Source organism: Cervus canadensis, chromosome 6, assembly GCF_019320065.1.
Source record: "Cervus canadensis isolate Bull #8, Minnesota chromosome 6, ASM1932006v1, whole genome shotgun sequence".
In the NCBI taxonomy this organism is placed as follows: Eukaryota; Metazoa; Chordata; class Mammalia; order Artiodactyla; family Cervidae; genus Cervus; species Cervus canadensis.
The window spans coordinates 9,088,045-9,100,942 of record NC_057391.1 but is presented as its reverse complement, the minus strand read 5'-3'; the positions used below and the strand labels follow the sequence as shown (position 1 = coordinate 9,100,942).

At 36.8% G+C, this 12,898-nt stretch overlaps 1 protein-coding gene across 1 annotated transcript in view; it reads left to right on the top strand.

The window, feature by feature from the left end:
• Positions 1-12,898, top strand: part of ARSB (arylsulfatase B) — a 160,106-nt gene that overhangs the window by 83,249 nt on the left and 63,959 nt on the right. The gene's annotated exons all lie outside the window — the stretch shown is intronic.

Sequence of the window (12,898 nt, the reverse complement as noted above, 5' to 3'; positions counted from 1 at the left end):
TAAACACTGTATCTTTTTGATTTAGAGTTTCCATCTTTTTTAGGATATGTGCCCAGGAGTGGGACTGCTGAATCATATGATAACTCTATTTTCGTTTCTTAGGGAACCTCGATATTATTTTCCACAGTGACTGCAACAACTTATTTTCCCACCAACAGTGTAGAAGGGTTCCTAGAAAAAGGAACCAGCATTTATTGTTTGTAGATTTTTTGATGATGGCCATTCTGACTGATGTGAGGTGATAACCTCGTTGTATTTTGATTTGCACTTCTCTAATAATTAGTGATGTTGAACATTTTTTGATGTGCCTATTGGCCACCTGTCTTCTTTGGAGAAGGGTCTATTTAGTTCTTGTGCCTATTTTTTGACTGGGTTATTTGTTTTCTTCATACTGCTTTGTATGAGCTGTTTGTATGTTTTGGATATTAACTCCTCATCAGTTGCATCATGTGCAAATGTTTTCTCCCACTTGGTAGATTGTCTTTTCATTTTGTTGATGATTTCCTTTGCTTTTAAGTTTGATTAGTTCCCGTGTATTTATTTTTGCTCTTCTTTCTTTTGCCTTGGAAGACTGATCTAAGAAAATATCCCTACGATTTATCTCTGAGAATGTTTTGCCTCTATCCAGTCTGGTTTTCATCTCACATGTTGCAAGTTTTCACTTTAGAAGTCCAGTTTGGATCTTTTATATCTTTTTTAATCCAACTTTCTAAACATACAGAATATAGTTTTAATAACTGTTTTCATGTCCCCTGCTAATTCCAACAGCTATGTCAGTTCTGGGTTGGTAGTGATTAGTCAGTCACCTCATTGTGGGTCTTGTTTCCCTGACTTTTCATCTTTGATTCGATGCCAGACGTTGTACATTTTACCTTCTTGGATATTTATTTATTGTTATGAATCTTCTTGATTTGTACTGAAATGCAGTTGAGGACACTTGGAGCCTTCAGGATATTGCCTTTATGATTTATTAGGCAGGTCTATATCAGTGTCTGGTTGTGGACAACCTAGTCTTCACTGCTGAGTCAAAACCTTCTGAGTAATCTACCGAATGCCCTTGGAATTTAAGTTTTTCCAGTCTGGCAGATGGGAGTAGATATAACTGTTTCTAAGCCCATGTGAATGCGGGGCACTGGTTCCTTTCATCTTTCAGATAGTTCTTTCCCTAGTTTGGCGTAGCTCTCTCACATACGTCTGATCAGTGCTCAGCTGAATGTTGTAAGGGACTTTCTGCAAATCCCCAAGCTCCTCTTCCTGTGCCTCCGTCTCCTCTGGCTCTCTATCCTGTCAACTTAGGGGCTCCCTGGAGCCTCAGCTCTCAAGTCAGGGAGTCCATGGGGCGATGCCTCAATTTCCCATCCCTGCAGCAGGGCTGGGAACCTTACTATTCTTATGGTAATAATTGAGGACAGTGATAAGAATTCCTGGGTTTCCTGTCGCTTAGGGATCACTGTCCTTTGCCTGATATCTCATCTTTTGAAAACTGTTGTTTCATATATTTTGTTTCTCTTTAGGTTGTTTTAGGTAGGAGGGTAGGTCTAGTCTGCCTGTTACTCCATCTTGGCTAGAAGCAGAAATACCCAAAGAATATTTTATTATCCTGTGTATTTTCTTCTTTCAAATGCTTTCCAATTCAATCTGGGATCACAGAACCAGCTTTCTGAAACATAATATTGTTAAGTCTTATAACTCTCTTCCAGTTTTTCTTCTTTATAAACCTTTGTAATCACATATAGAGAAATTATGTATATTGATCTATAAGTTACTTTTTATATTACAAATATTCCTTAACTTTCACATTCTCAGTTCCTAATTTTAATGATCTTTTCATTAGTTGGTTAATACTTTAAAGTAATTTTCATAGAGGAACATAAATGATAAGGTTTTTAAAAAAAATCTTCGTATGTGGAAGAATATCTTTCTGTTACCTTCAAATATAAGTAATAATTTGACAAAGAATTCTTATCAAATCTGTTCTCCTTATTACTCTGTAGACATTGCTTTATTGTCTTCTGATAAGTACCATTATAGCAAAGTGTACCAAGTTTACCTGATAACAGAAAAGCTAAGATTTCAATCTTGGTATATCTGACAAGGTGGAATTTATGGCAAAATCATTGTTAAGAATAATGGTGGAAATGTGCAAATGGTTTCTTCTTTGATCCATGTGTTTAGACCCATTTATTTTCCAAAATTTCAGATTTTCTCAGTTAGATTAGTGATTTCTAGTTTAATCCTATTGTTGTAAGAGGACATACTTTTTATTATTCAGTCCTTTTAAATTTGAGACTTGTCTCACTTTCTTGGAATCTGTGCTGGCTAGCCTCGAGAAGAATGTGTATTTTGTAGTTGTTAGGTATAATATTAGGTTTTTCTTTGTGATCCAACCAGAAAATATTTTACTTCAGTAAATGAGTTTTTATATGTTGCTTTAACTATAATTTTTCTTAGCTCGGTTGTGTTGTTTTATATTATATTTGTTTTTTTATCTGTGATGAGATCAATGTATGGTTTATTCCAGTAGCATCATTATATTAATATATTTATGTAATTCTCTTAGTCACTTTTTAGGTTCTGCTGTTTGGTTTGTCAGCTTTAAATGTTATCTTTGACTGCTACTTATTACCTGTAAGAACATCAACAAGTTATTCAATTCTGTCCTTTGTCTTACCTTCCTCTTTCAGTGCTATTTTTAGTTGTATTATTTCTACTTTGTCTGAGCATATAATATTATAATGCTGTTTTTCTACCCTTGTCCACAATTTTACTTTTGTCTTAGATCTATAATAATATATTCTGTGCTAACCACTTGTCCATTCCTAAAGTGTTCTCAATTACCTCTTAGTTGGAGGAATTCATGTTTTAATAGATTTCTCAGGATTCTTTGAATTTCTCCTTGGTATTGAAGCCTTTCCTACAGCCTTGATAATACCAAAACAGTTGAACTGATATAAGATCCTTGTCTCATATACTTTTTGTCCTTGAGTTTCTTGACAGTGTTACCTTACTGTATACTTGTTTCGTATGTCACAGTTGATAAATTTCATGTTACCTGGATCTTATTTCATTAACAAGTGACTTGGTCCTTTTGCCTAGAGGTCTGGAAGGTTTTTGTTATCACTAGTATTATTTAAAGTTGAAGACTTTTACTAGGTATGTCTCAAAGGTGACCAAACTGAGTCACGTTCCCAGATGCACAATGGGGTACATTCAGGTCTTTTGTTTCAGAGTTTTTGGTGTTGGTCACTCAGTGTGGGGGCCTCTCTTTCTGGGTTTATTTTATCAGTTACAGCCTGAGTCCCTTCCCCTCTTGGACCCCTGCACCCTCTTGGGCACAATCCCAGCCTGACTCCTTCCCTAGGTGGGAACCAGCACTGACTCTCCAGGGCTTAGATGCATATTTCCTCATGTCCATCCAGGTTTAAACATATTCTGTCTCCTGCTTATGTTGTAGGCTTGAGTGTTGGGTAATTTTACTTTCTTTCCTTTTCCGTATGTCTTTTAAGGGAAATGTGTGGAGAGATTCAAATGTAGATGGCCACCATTATCCTATGGAAATCTAGAAATTCACACGTTCTTTGACTCTTGCTCCAGTGTAAGAAAAATGGCACTGGAAACTGGAAATGAAGCATTATAAAAATGGCTTACGAAGTAAAGACGATAGCGACACCAACCAGTAGCTCTGCATTCAAAGTCTATATATGTTTAGTCAGATCAGTCACGTGAATATACATCTATATATGTGTGTGTGTCTACATATATGTCACATATATACAAATACATACGTTTTGGGCTTCCCTCATAGAAGGCAATGGCACCCCACTCCAGTACTCTTGCCTGGAAAATCCCATGGACGGAGGAGTCTGGTGGACTGCAGTCCACGGGGTCGCTAAGAGTCGGACACGACTGAGCGACTTCACTTTCCCTTTTCACTTTCATGCCTTGCAGAAGGAAATGGCAACCACTCCAGTGTTCTTGCCTGGAGAATCCCAGGGACGGGGGAGCCTGGTGGACTGCCGTCTATGGGGTCGCAGAGTCAGACACGACTGAAGCGACTTAGCAGCAGCAGCAGCATAACTCAGTTGGCAAAGAATCCGCCTGCAATGCAGGAGAAGTGGGTTCAATCCCTGGGTTGGGACGATCACCTGGAGAAGGGAAAGGCTACCCACTCCAATATTCTGGCCTGGAGAATTCCATGGACTATATAGTCCATGGACACAACTGAGCGACTTTCACTTCACTTTGAGTGAAGCTACGTCTATAGCTAGACGTAGACAAAGTGAATCCATCTTTTTCTGTTTTCTTTGGGACCAGGTTTTGATTCGTCTGTTCGAATCCAAGAATATGTTGTTAATCTCTTCAGCATTGGCACGAGTGAAAGTCCCCTCAGGACTTTGGCATCTGGTCTTCTCTTTAGTTTCCAACACTGTTGCCAGTGTTGGTCTTTTTGTAATTCTTCACAGGTATTATAATGGAAATCGGGGGAAAAGGGATATTAGGTTCTGCTGGTTTGCCCTGATACTAACCTGGAAGTCCTACCAATTATTTTTTAATAATGAATAGGAAAAGATTGTAATAAAGGTGTGATTCAGTTATTCTGAATAATATTGTATCTTTTAGAGTAGCCTACTTTAATATTTAATGATTCCTTAATAAAGGTGTACATGAAAAATTTCTCTCATATAAAACTCTACATCAGGTGGATTTAAGTTACATATTTCCTCACCAATTTTAGTCAAAATGTTTTGATTTCCGTGGCTAAACACTTTATTCATGGTAACATTTGCATGTTAAAATGGCTTTTAAAGGAGCATGGAATTTACCCAAACCCAATATCACTGTCACCCACATAACAGAGAAAATATATCCTGGGAGTAATGTCACTAGTGTAACGGTTGAAAATGTGAACTCTGTGGTTAGATATGGTTCAAATCTGGTCATTTCCATTTATTATTTGTGTGATCTTGGGCAAGTTACTTTATGCCTCCAAGCATCAGTTGTGTGTAAAATGTAACATTAGTGATGCCCACTTCATAGGCACTTACATGAGGATGTGGTGAAAGAATATGTATGAAACAGCACAGAGCCTGGAACACAGTATTAATAGCAACTCAGTAGTTCTAGGGGAAGATAATCAGGATGATGATAATTCTTATAGAAAGTGGACAGGATGGAAGTTACTCTGTGGGTGTTTCTTGGATTTTTTTATCAATAATTTTTTTTTCAACATTTCATGTCTGGAAATATTGCCATGGCTATTTCTGTTTCTAAAAATTTGAGATTGCCTTCCAGGGTGTGTCTTTTTTACAACAGATGGTCAGCAGCTAGTGGTAAAAGAAGTGTGGAATATCATAGCACTTCATTTATTTATGGGGAATGTTTTACTGCCCCACCCTTCAACTAGTTGGAAAATGAAAGTCAAAAACTGGAAACTCTATAAATGGACAGTGCTGTGATCTCAGTGTCTGAAACTGTAGACTTTTAGAAAATATTTATAGCATATTGGAAACTAGTTACTGATCAGTGTATCCTTGCTCCATTAAAAAAAAAACTAACCCAGAATACATGAAATTTGGGTAAATTAAAATTGAATAATGAAATGGCATCAGAGACAACTACATACCATTTTATATAATTCTTTAAGAGAAGATGGAGAAAGATTATTAATTCTTTTGTTAATAGAGGCATTTGAAATAAACAGATATTTGTTAATGGATCCTTAAAAATAAGCTGAATGAATGGAAATGTAATGTATTTAAAAAGATACTGAGTCCATGTCTACATTTGATGGAGGAGACAATTTAGCATACTGGCTGTGAGTGGGGAATTCAGGAGTTTGCCTGATTTCCAAACCCAGTTCTGCCACCTGCCCAAACACACGATCTGGTAAGTCACTCAACTGCTCTGTGCCAAGGTTGTGTCTATCATAATGTAGAAGATTAAATGAGATAGTACATGCAAAACATTTGGAATGGTGTGAAGCACATAACAAATGCTCTCTAAATTCTAGCTTCTATTATTCAAACGAACTTGGCCGAAACAACCTCCACTCCTCATTCCCAAGTGGTTCAGTGGTAAAGAATCCACCTGCCAATGCAGGAGATGCTGGCTCAATCCCTGAGTCAGGAAGATCCTCTGGAAGAGGAAACAGCAACCCACTCCAGTATTCATGCCTGAAAAATCCCATGGACAGAGGAGCCTGGGGGGCTACAGTCTGTAGGGATCACAGAGTCGGGCACGACTGAGCACATGCACCATCCCGCTGGGCATGTTACGGTTCTTTGTCTTTGCGTAAATCTTCCCGTCGTGGTCCTTACTCCCGTGACCACTATTGTCTGCTCAGACGGGTAGTCAGCACTGTGCAGGAAGAAAGAATCTCTGAACAGTCCCCTAGGTGCCTAGCTTAAAGAAGCTGTTTCAGCCTGGAGCCCAAACATTTACCCTAATAAAAACACCTATCACCTTGCCATAATAAAATCAGGGCATTTCATGAACTTGTGTGATTACTGAAAAATCATTTTCCATGAACATCATCAGTCATTATTTTTAGATTTACATTTTGCAAATGTAATCAACAGTTTAATGAAGATAATATTGCACATACAGCTAAACTATACCATATGCTTAATTCAAAACATTGGGGAAATTCCTAGATAACAAATTGCAATGTATCCTTTTTTATATGCAGTTCATGAGTGGACTGTGTGACTTGGCTGTATTTGACACTGATGCTTTTCTCAAAAGAGACTTTCACTTGGAAAAGAATATCATAATATGTCTTAGAAATTAAAGTTATAGCTACATCAGTGTATTTCTAAGGGGAACTCTTGCCAAGAAAGAGGGAAAGATAGGAATGTTAATGTTCCATTGTTTTACATATTATTTATGTAGCTTATCTAGGCTATAATCTTGTCTCTGTGATTATATTCTTTCCATATTTACATACTCAGGATCTGAATTCTGCAACAAAAGGTGTTGTCATCGTTTTTAAGCTACCAGCTTATTCAGTTCAGTTCAGTTCAGTCGCTCAGTCATGTCTGACTCTTTGTGACCCCATGGGCTGCAGCACACCAGGCCTCCCTGTCCATCACCAACTTCCAGAGTTTACTGAAACTCATGTCCATTGAGTCAGTGATGCCATCCAACCATCTCATCCTCTGTTGTCCCCTTCTCCTCCCACCTTCAGTCTTTACCAGCATCAGGGTCTTTTCCAATGAGTCAGTTCTTCACATCAGGTGGCCAAAGTATTTGAGTTTCAGCTTCAGCATCAGTCCTTCCAATGAATATTCAGGATCCATCCTAAATTTCCTTTAGGATGGACTGGTTGGATCTCCTTGCAGTCCAAGGGACTCTCAAGAGTCTTCTCCAACACCACAGTTCAAAAGCATCAATTCTTCGGTGCTCAGCTTTCTTTATAGTCCAACTCTCACATCCATACGTGACTACTGGAAAAACCATAGCTTTGACTAGACAGACCGTTGTTGGCAAAGTAATGTCTCTGTTTTTTAATATGCTATCTATGTTGGTCATGACTTTTCTTCCAAGGAGCAAGCGTCTTTTAATTTCATGGCTACAGTCACCATCTGCAGTGATTTTGGAGCCCAAGAAAATAAAATCTCTCACTGTTTCCACTGGTTCCCATCTATTTGCCATGAAGTGATGGGACCAGATGCCATGATCTTAGTTTTCTGAATGTTGAGCTTTAAGCCAGCTCTTTCACTCTCCTCTTTCACTTTCATCAAGAGGCTCTTTAGTTCTTCCTCACTCTCTGCCATAACAGTGGTACATCTTCATATCTGAGGTTATTGATATTTCTCCCAGCAATCTTGATTCCAACTTATGCTTCATCGAGCCCAGTGTTTCTCATGATGTACTCTGCATATAAGTTAAATAAGCAGGGTGAGTATACAGCCTTGATGTACTCCTTTCCCAATTTGGAACCATCTGTTGCTCCATGTCCAGTTCTAACTGTTGCTTCCTGACTTGCATACAGATTTTTCAAGAGGCAGGTCAGGTGGTCTGGTGTTCCAATCTCTTGAAGAAGTTTCCACAGTTTGTTATGATCCACACCGTCAAAGGCTTTGGCATAGTCAATAAGACAGAAGTAGATGTTTTTCTGGAACTCTCTTGCTGTTTTGAAGATCCAACAGATGCTGGCAGTTTAATTTCTGGTTCCTCTGCCTTTTCTAAATCCAGCTTGAACATCTGGAAGTTCATGGTTCATGTACTGTTGAAGCCTAGCTTGGAGAATTTTGAGCATTACTCTGCTGGCATGTGAGATGAGTGCAATTGTGTGGTAGTTTAAACATTCTTTGGCATTGCCCTTCTTTGGGATTCGAATGGAAACTGACCTTTTCCAGTCCTGTGCCCACTGCTGAGTTTTCCAAATTTGCTGGCATGTTGAGTGCAGCACTTCCACAGCATCATCTTTTAGGATTTGCAATAGCCCAACTGGAATTCCATCACCTCCACTAGCTTAGTTCATAGTGATACTTCCTAAGGCCCACTTGACTTTGCATTCCCGGATGTCTGGCTCTAGGTGAGTGATCATACCATTGTGATTATCTGGGTCATGAAGATATTTTTTGTATAGTTCTTTTGTGTATTTTTGCCACCTCTCCTTAATATCTTCTGCTTCTGTTAGGTCCATACTATTTCTGTCCTTTATTGTGCCTATCTTTGCATGAAATGTTCCCTTGGTATCTCTAATTTTCTTGAGGAGATCTCTAGTCTTTCAGTACTTACTATATAGCCCAAGCACTTTGCATATGTTTCCCCACTTAATTCTCATACAACCTTGAAAGTAGGTACTTTAATCCACCTCCTGCTAGAGAGAAAAACAAGGCTCAAGTTTATATAATCTTGTGGAGTTGAGATGCAGACCCTGAAAAGCTATGCTCTTAAAGACAGTGCAGGGCTGCACATGAGACAGTGAAGCCTTCAGAACTGGTGGAGGGAAGACCATAAACCACTGAAGCAATTAGTATTGTCCGCTTTCTAGTGCTTTCTTTGGAAATGAAACTTTTGAGAAGTGTGATATCCAAAAAAATCATGAAAAACCACAATAATTGTAGCATTACCTATCAATACATATCAATAGGTATGTTAGAAAATAAAAGTTACCACGCTATAACAGTGATCAATCCCATGAACATTTAATGAGTTTTATGGGGCCATTATTTATTCTGCAAAGATTGTGATGATTATACAGTTGATATTGCTGGAAACTGTTTTGAATACAGAAAACATTTCCCCCACCCCATAGCTCACTTTGTTACATACACCTTTAAGGAAGAAATTGTATAATATACTAAAAGTTTGTGTTCAGGGTACTTATTCAAGGGTATATAAAGGAAATGGATATAGGAAGTTATCAATAGATTTCTTAAGGTATTTTCTGAGGCACTAAGACTTCCTTTCAAGAAGGAAAGGACGTCTTATAGAATTATACATGGGCTTATTACATAAATATCCTAAAAGCTTAGCCCTCATCTTTTTGTTCTACAGAAAAAAATCAAGAATTTAGAATATATAATGAGATGTGGTGCCCTCAGATAGCAAGGCTTGAGATTGGTGATTCTCATCCTAAACTGTGAGAATCAGCTGTATTTATGTGTATGTTTGTTATTGAAGTATAGTTACTGTACAGTATTATATAAATTATAAGTGTATACTGTAGAGATTCACAATTTTTGAAGGCTATATTCCATTTATAGTTATTATAAAATGTTGGCTCTATCCCCTATGTTGTACAATATATTCTTGTAGCTTGCATACAAGAATATTATGCATAATAGTTTGTACCTCTGGTCCCACCTGCCCTCTCCCCACTGATAACTGCTAGTTTGTTCTTTTGTTCTATATGTCTGTGAGTCCACTCCTTTCTTGTTATATTCACTAGTCTGTTGTATTTTTTTATGTTTAAATTGAAGTATAGTTGATTTACAATATTGTGTTGGTTTCTGATGTACAGCAAAGTGATTCATTTATATGTATGTGTATATATGTATATGTTTTTCTTTTTCAAGTTCTTTTCCATTGTAGGTTATTATAAGATATTGCACGTAGTTCCCTGTGCTGTATAGTTGGAGCTTGTTGTTTATCTGTCTTATATATGGTAGCTTGTATCTGACAGTCCCAAGTTCCTCATTGATCCCTCCTTACCCCTTTCACTTTTAGTCACCATAAATTTGTTTCCTGTATCTGTGAGTCTCTTTCTGTTTTGTATGTAGATTCATTTGTATAATTTTTAGATTCCACATATAAGTGATATCACATTTTTGTCCTCTGTCTTACTTCACTTAGTATGGTATCCATGTTGCTGCAAATGGCATGATTTCATTCTTTTTTATGACTATGTAGTATTCCATTGTGTAATATATATGCATATATGCCGCATTTTGTTTATATACATATGTATTCATCTGTCAGTAAACACTAGGTTGGTTCTACGTCTTGGCTGTTATAAACAGTGCTGCTATGAACATTAGGCTGCTATCTTTTTGAATTAGAGCTTTCATCTTTTCAGGATATATGCCCAGGCACGGGATTGTTGAATTGTATTACCACTCTTATTTTTAGCTGTTTAAGGAACCTCTATATACTGTTTTTCACAGTGGCTACAACAATTTACACTCTAACCAGCAGTGTAGAGAGGCTTGCTTTTCTCCACACCCTCTCCAACACTTATTATTCTTAGACGTTTTAATGATCATCATTCTGACCAGTGTGATGTGATATGCCTTATTGTGGTTCTGATTTGTGTTTCTCTAATAACTAGCGATATTGAACATTTTTTCATGTGCCTATTGACCATTTTTATGTCTTCTTTGGAGAACTATCTATTTAGGTCTTGTGCCTATTGTTCAATTGAGTTGTTTGGTTTTTTGTTATTGAATTATATACTGAGTTTGTATATTTTGGAAATTAAGCCCTTGTCAATAGCATCATTTGCAAATATTTTCTCTCATTATGTAGGTTGTCTTTTCATTTTATTGATGGTTTCCTTTGCTGCAAAAGCTTATAAGTTTGATTAGGTCCCATTTGTTTCTTTTTGCTTTTATTCACTTCCCTGGGAGACTGACCCAAGAAAATATTGGTACGATTTATATCAGAGAATATTTTGCCTATATTATCTTCCAGGAATTTTATGGTATCATGTCTTCTATTTAAGTCTTTAAGGAGTTTTCAGTTTATTATTGTGTATGGTGTGAGGGAGTATTCTGACTTCATTGATTTACATGCAGCTGTCCAGCTTTCCCAGCACCACTTGCTGAAGTGTTATACTTTTTAAGATTCCACATAGAAATGGTATCACACAGTATTTGTCTTCCTCTGTCTTACTTCGCTTAGCATAATACCTTTCAGGTCCATCCATGTTGTTGCAAATGGCAAAATGTCTTCCTTTTTTAGGGTTGAATAGTATTCCATTATGTATATATACCACATCTTTTTTATTCATCCATGTGTTGGTGAAAACTTACTTCCATATCTTGGCAATCATAAGTTTTCTGGGTCATATGGTAGTTCTATTTTTAGTTTTTTGAGACACCTCCCTTCTGTTTTCCATAGTGGCTGTACCAATTTGCACTCCCACCAAAAGTGTATGAGGGCTCCCTTTTCTTCCTGTCCTCACCTAATTTCTTATTTGTATTCTCTTTGATGATAGCCATTCTGACAGGTGTGAAGTGATATCTCATTGTGGTTTTGATTTGCATTTCCATGATGATTAGCGATGTTGAGTATCTTTTCATGTGCCTGTTGACCATCTGCATTTCCTCTTTGGGACAATGTCTATTCAGTTTTTCCTCCCACTTTTAAATTGGGAGAATGAGTTGTGTTTTTGACAAGGATGCCAATATAGTTCAATTAGGAAGAAGAATCTTTTCAATAAATGTTACTGGGATAACTAGATATTCACATGCAAAAGGATGAAATTAGATTCCTACCTCACAGAATACACAGAAATTAACTTAAAATGGATCATAGACATGAAAGTAGCAACTAAATTTAAAATAGTTTTAGAAGAAAACATAAGAGCAAAACTCTGTGACTCTGGATTAGGCATTTTCTTAGAATAAACACCAAAAAGCAACAAAAGAAAAGACAAGTTGTTCTAAACCAAAATTTTAAACTTTTTTTTCTGCAAATTATACTATCAAGAAAGTAAAAAGCAACTCACAGAACTGGAGAAAATATTAGCAAATCATGTATCTGATATAGGACTTGTGTTCAGAATATATTAAGAATACTTGCAGTCGATCATAAACAGATAAATAGCCCGTTTTTAAAATGAGCAAATGCTCTGAATAGACATTCCTCCAAAGAAGTTGTATAAATGATCAATATACACATGAAAAGGAAAATGTAAATCAAAAACTACAGTGAAATACCACTTCATACCAGCTAGGATGGCTGTAATTAAAAAGACATACATTTATAAGTACCACTAAGAAGAGGATAGGGAGAAATTAGAATGCTCAAACATAGCTAGTAAGAGTGTAAGATGGTGTAGCTGCTTTGGGAAATAGTTTAGCAGGTCCTTAAAAGTTTAAATATATAAAGTAGATATAGCAAGTCTACTCCTAGATACACCCCCAAGAGAAATTAAAACAAATGTCCATCCAAAATCCTATACATAAGTATTCATAATAGGCAAAAAATGTAGAAACAACTCAAATGTCCATAAAATGATGAGTAGATACAGACATTGTGATATATCCATGTGATGACTATTATTCAGCCATTTAAGAGGAAGATGTACTGATACATACTATAAAATGGATGTACCTTGAAAACATTATAAATCATATGGTTTGTAAGTTATATTTCAGTAAAGCTAATTTGACAAAATAATCAACTCGGATACTTTTGTAAATCTTTATGCCCAAGCTGAACT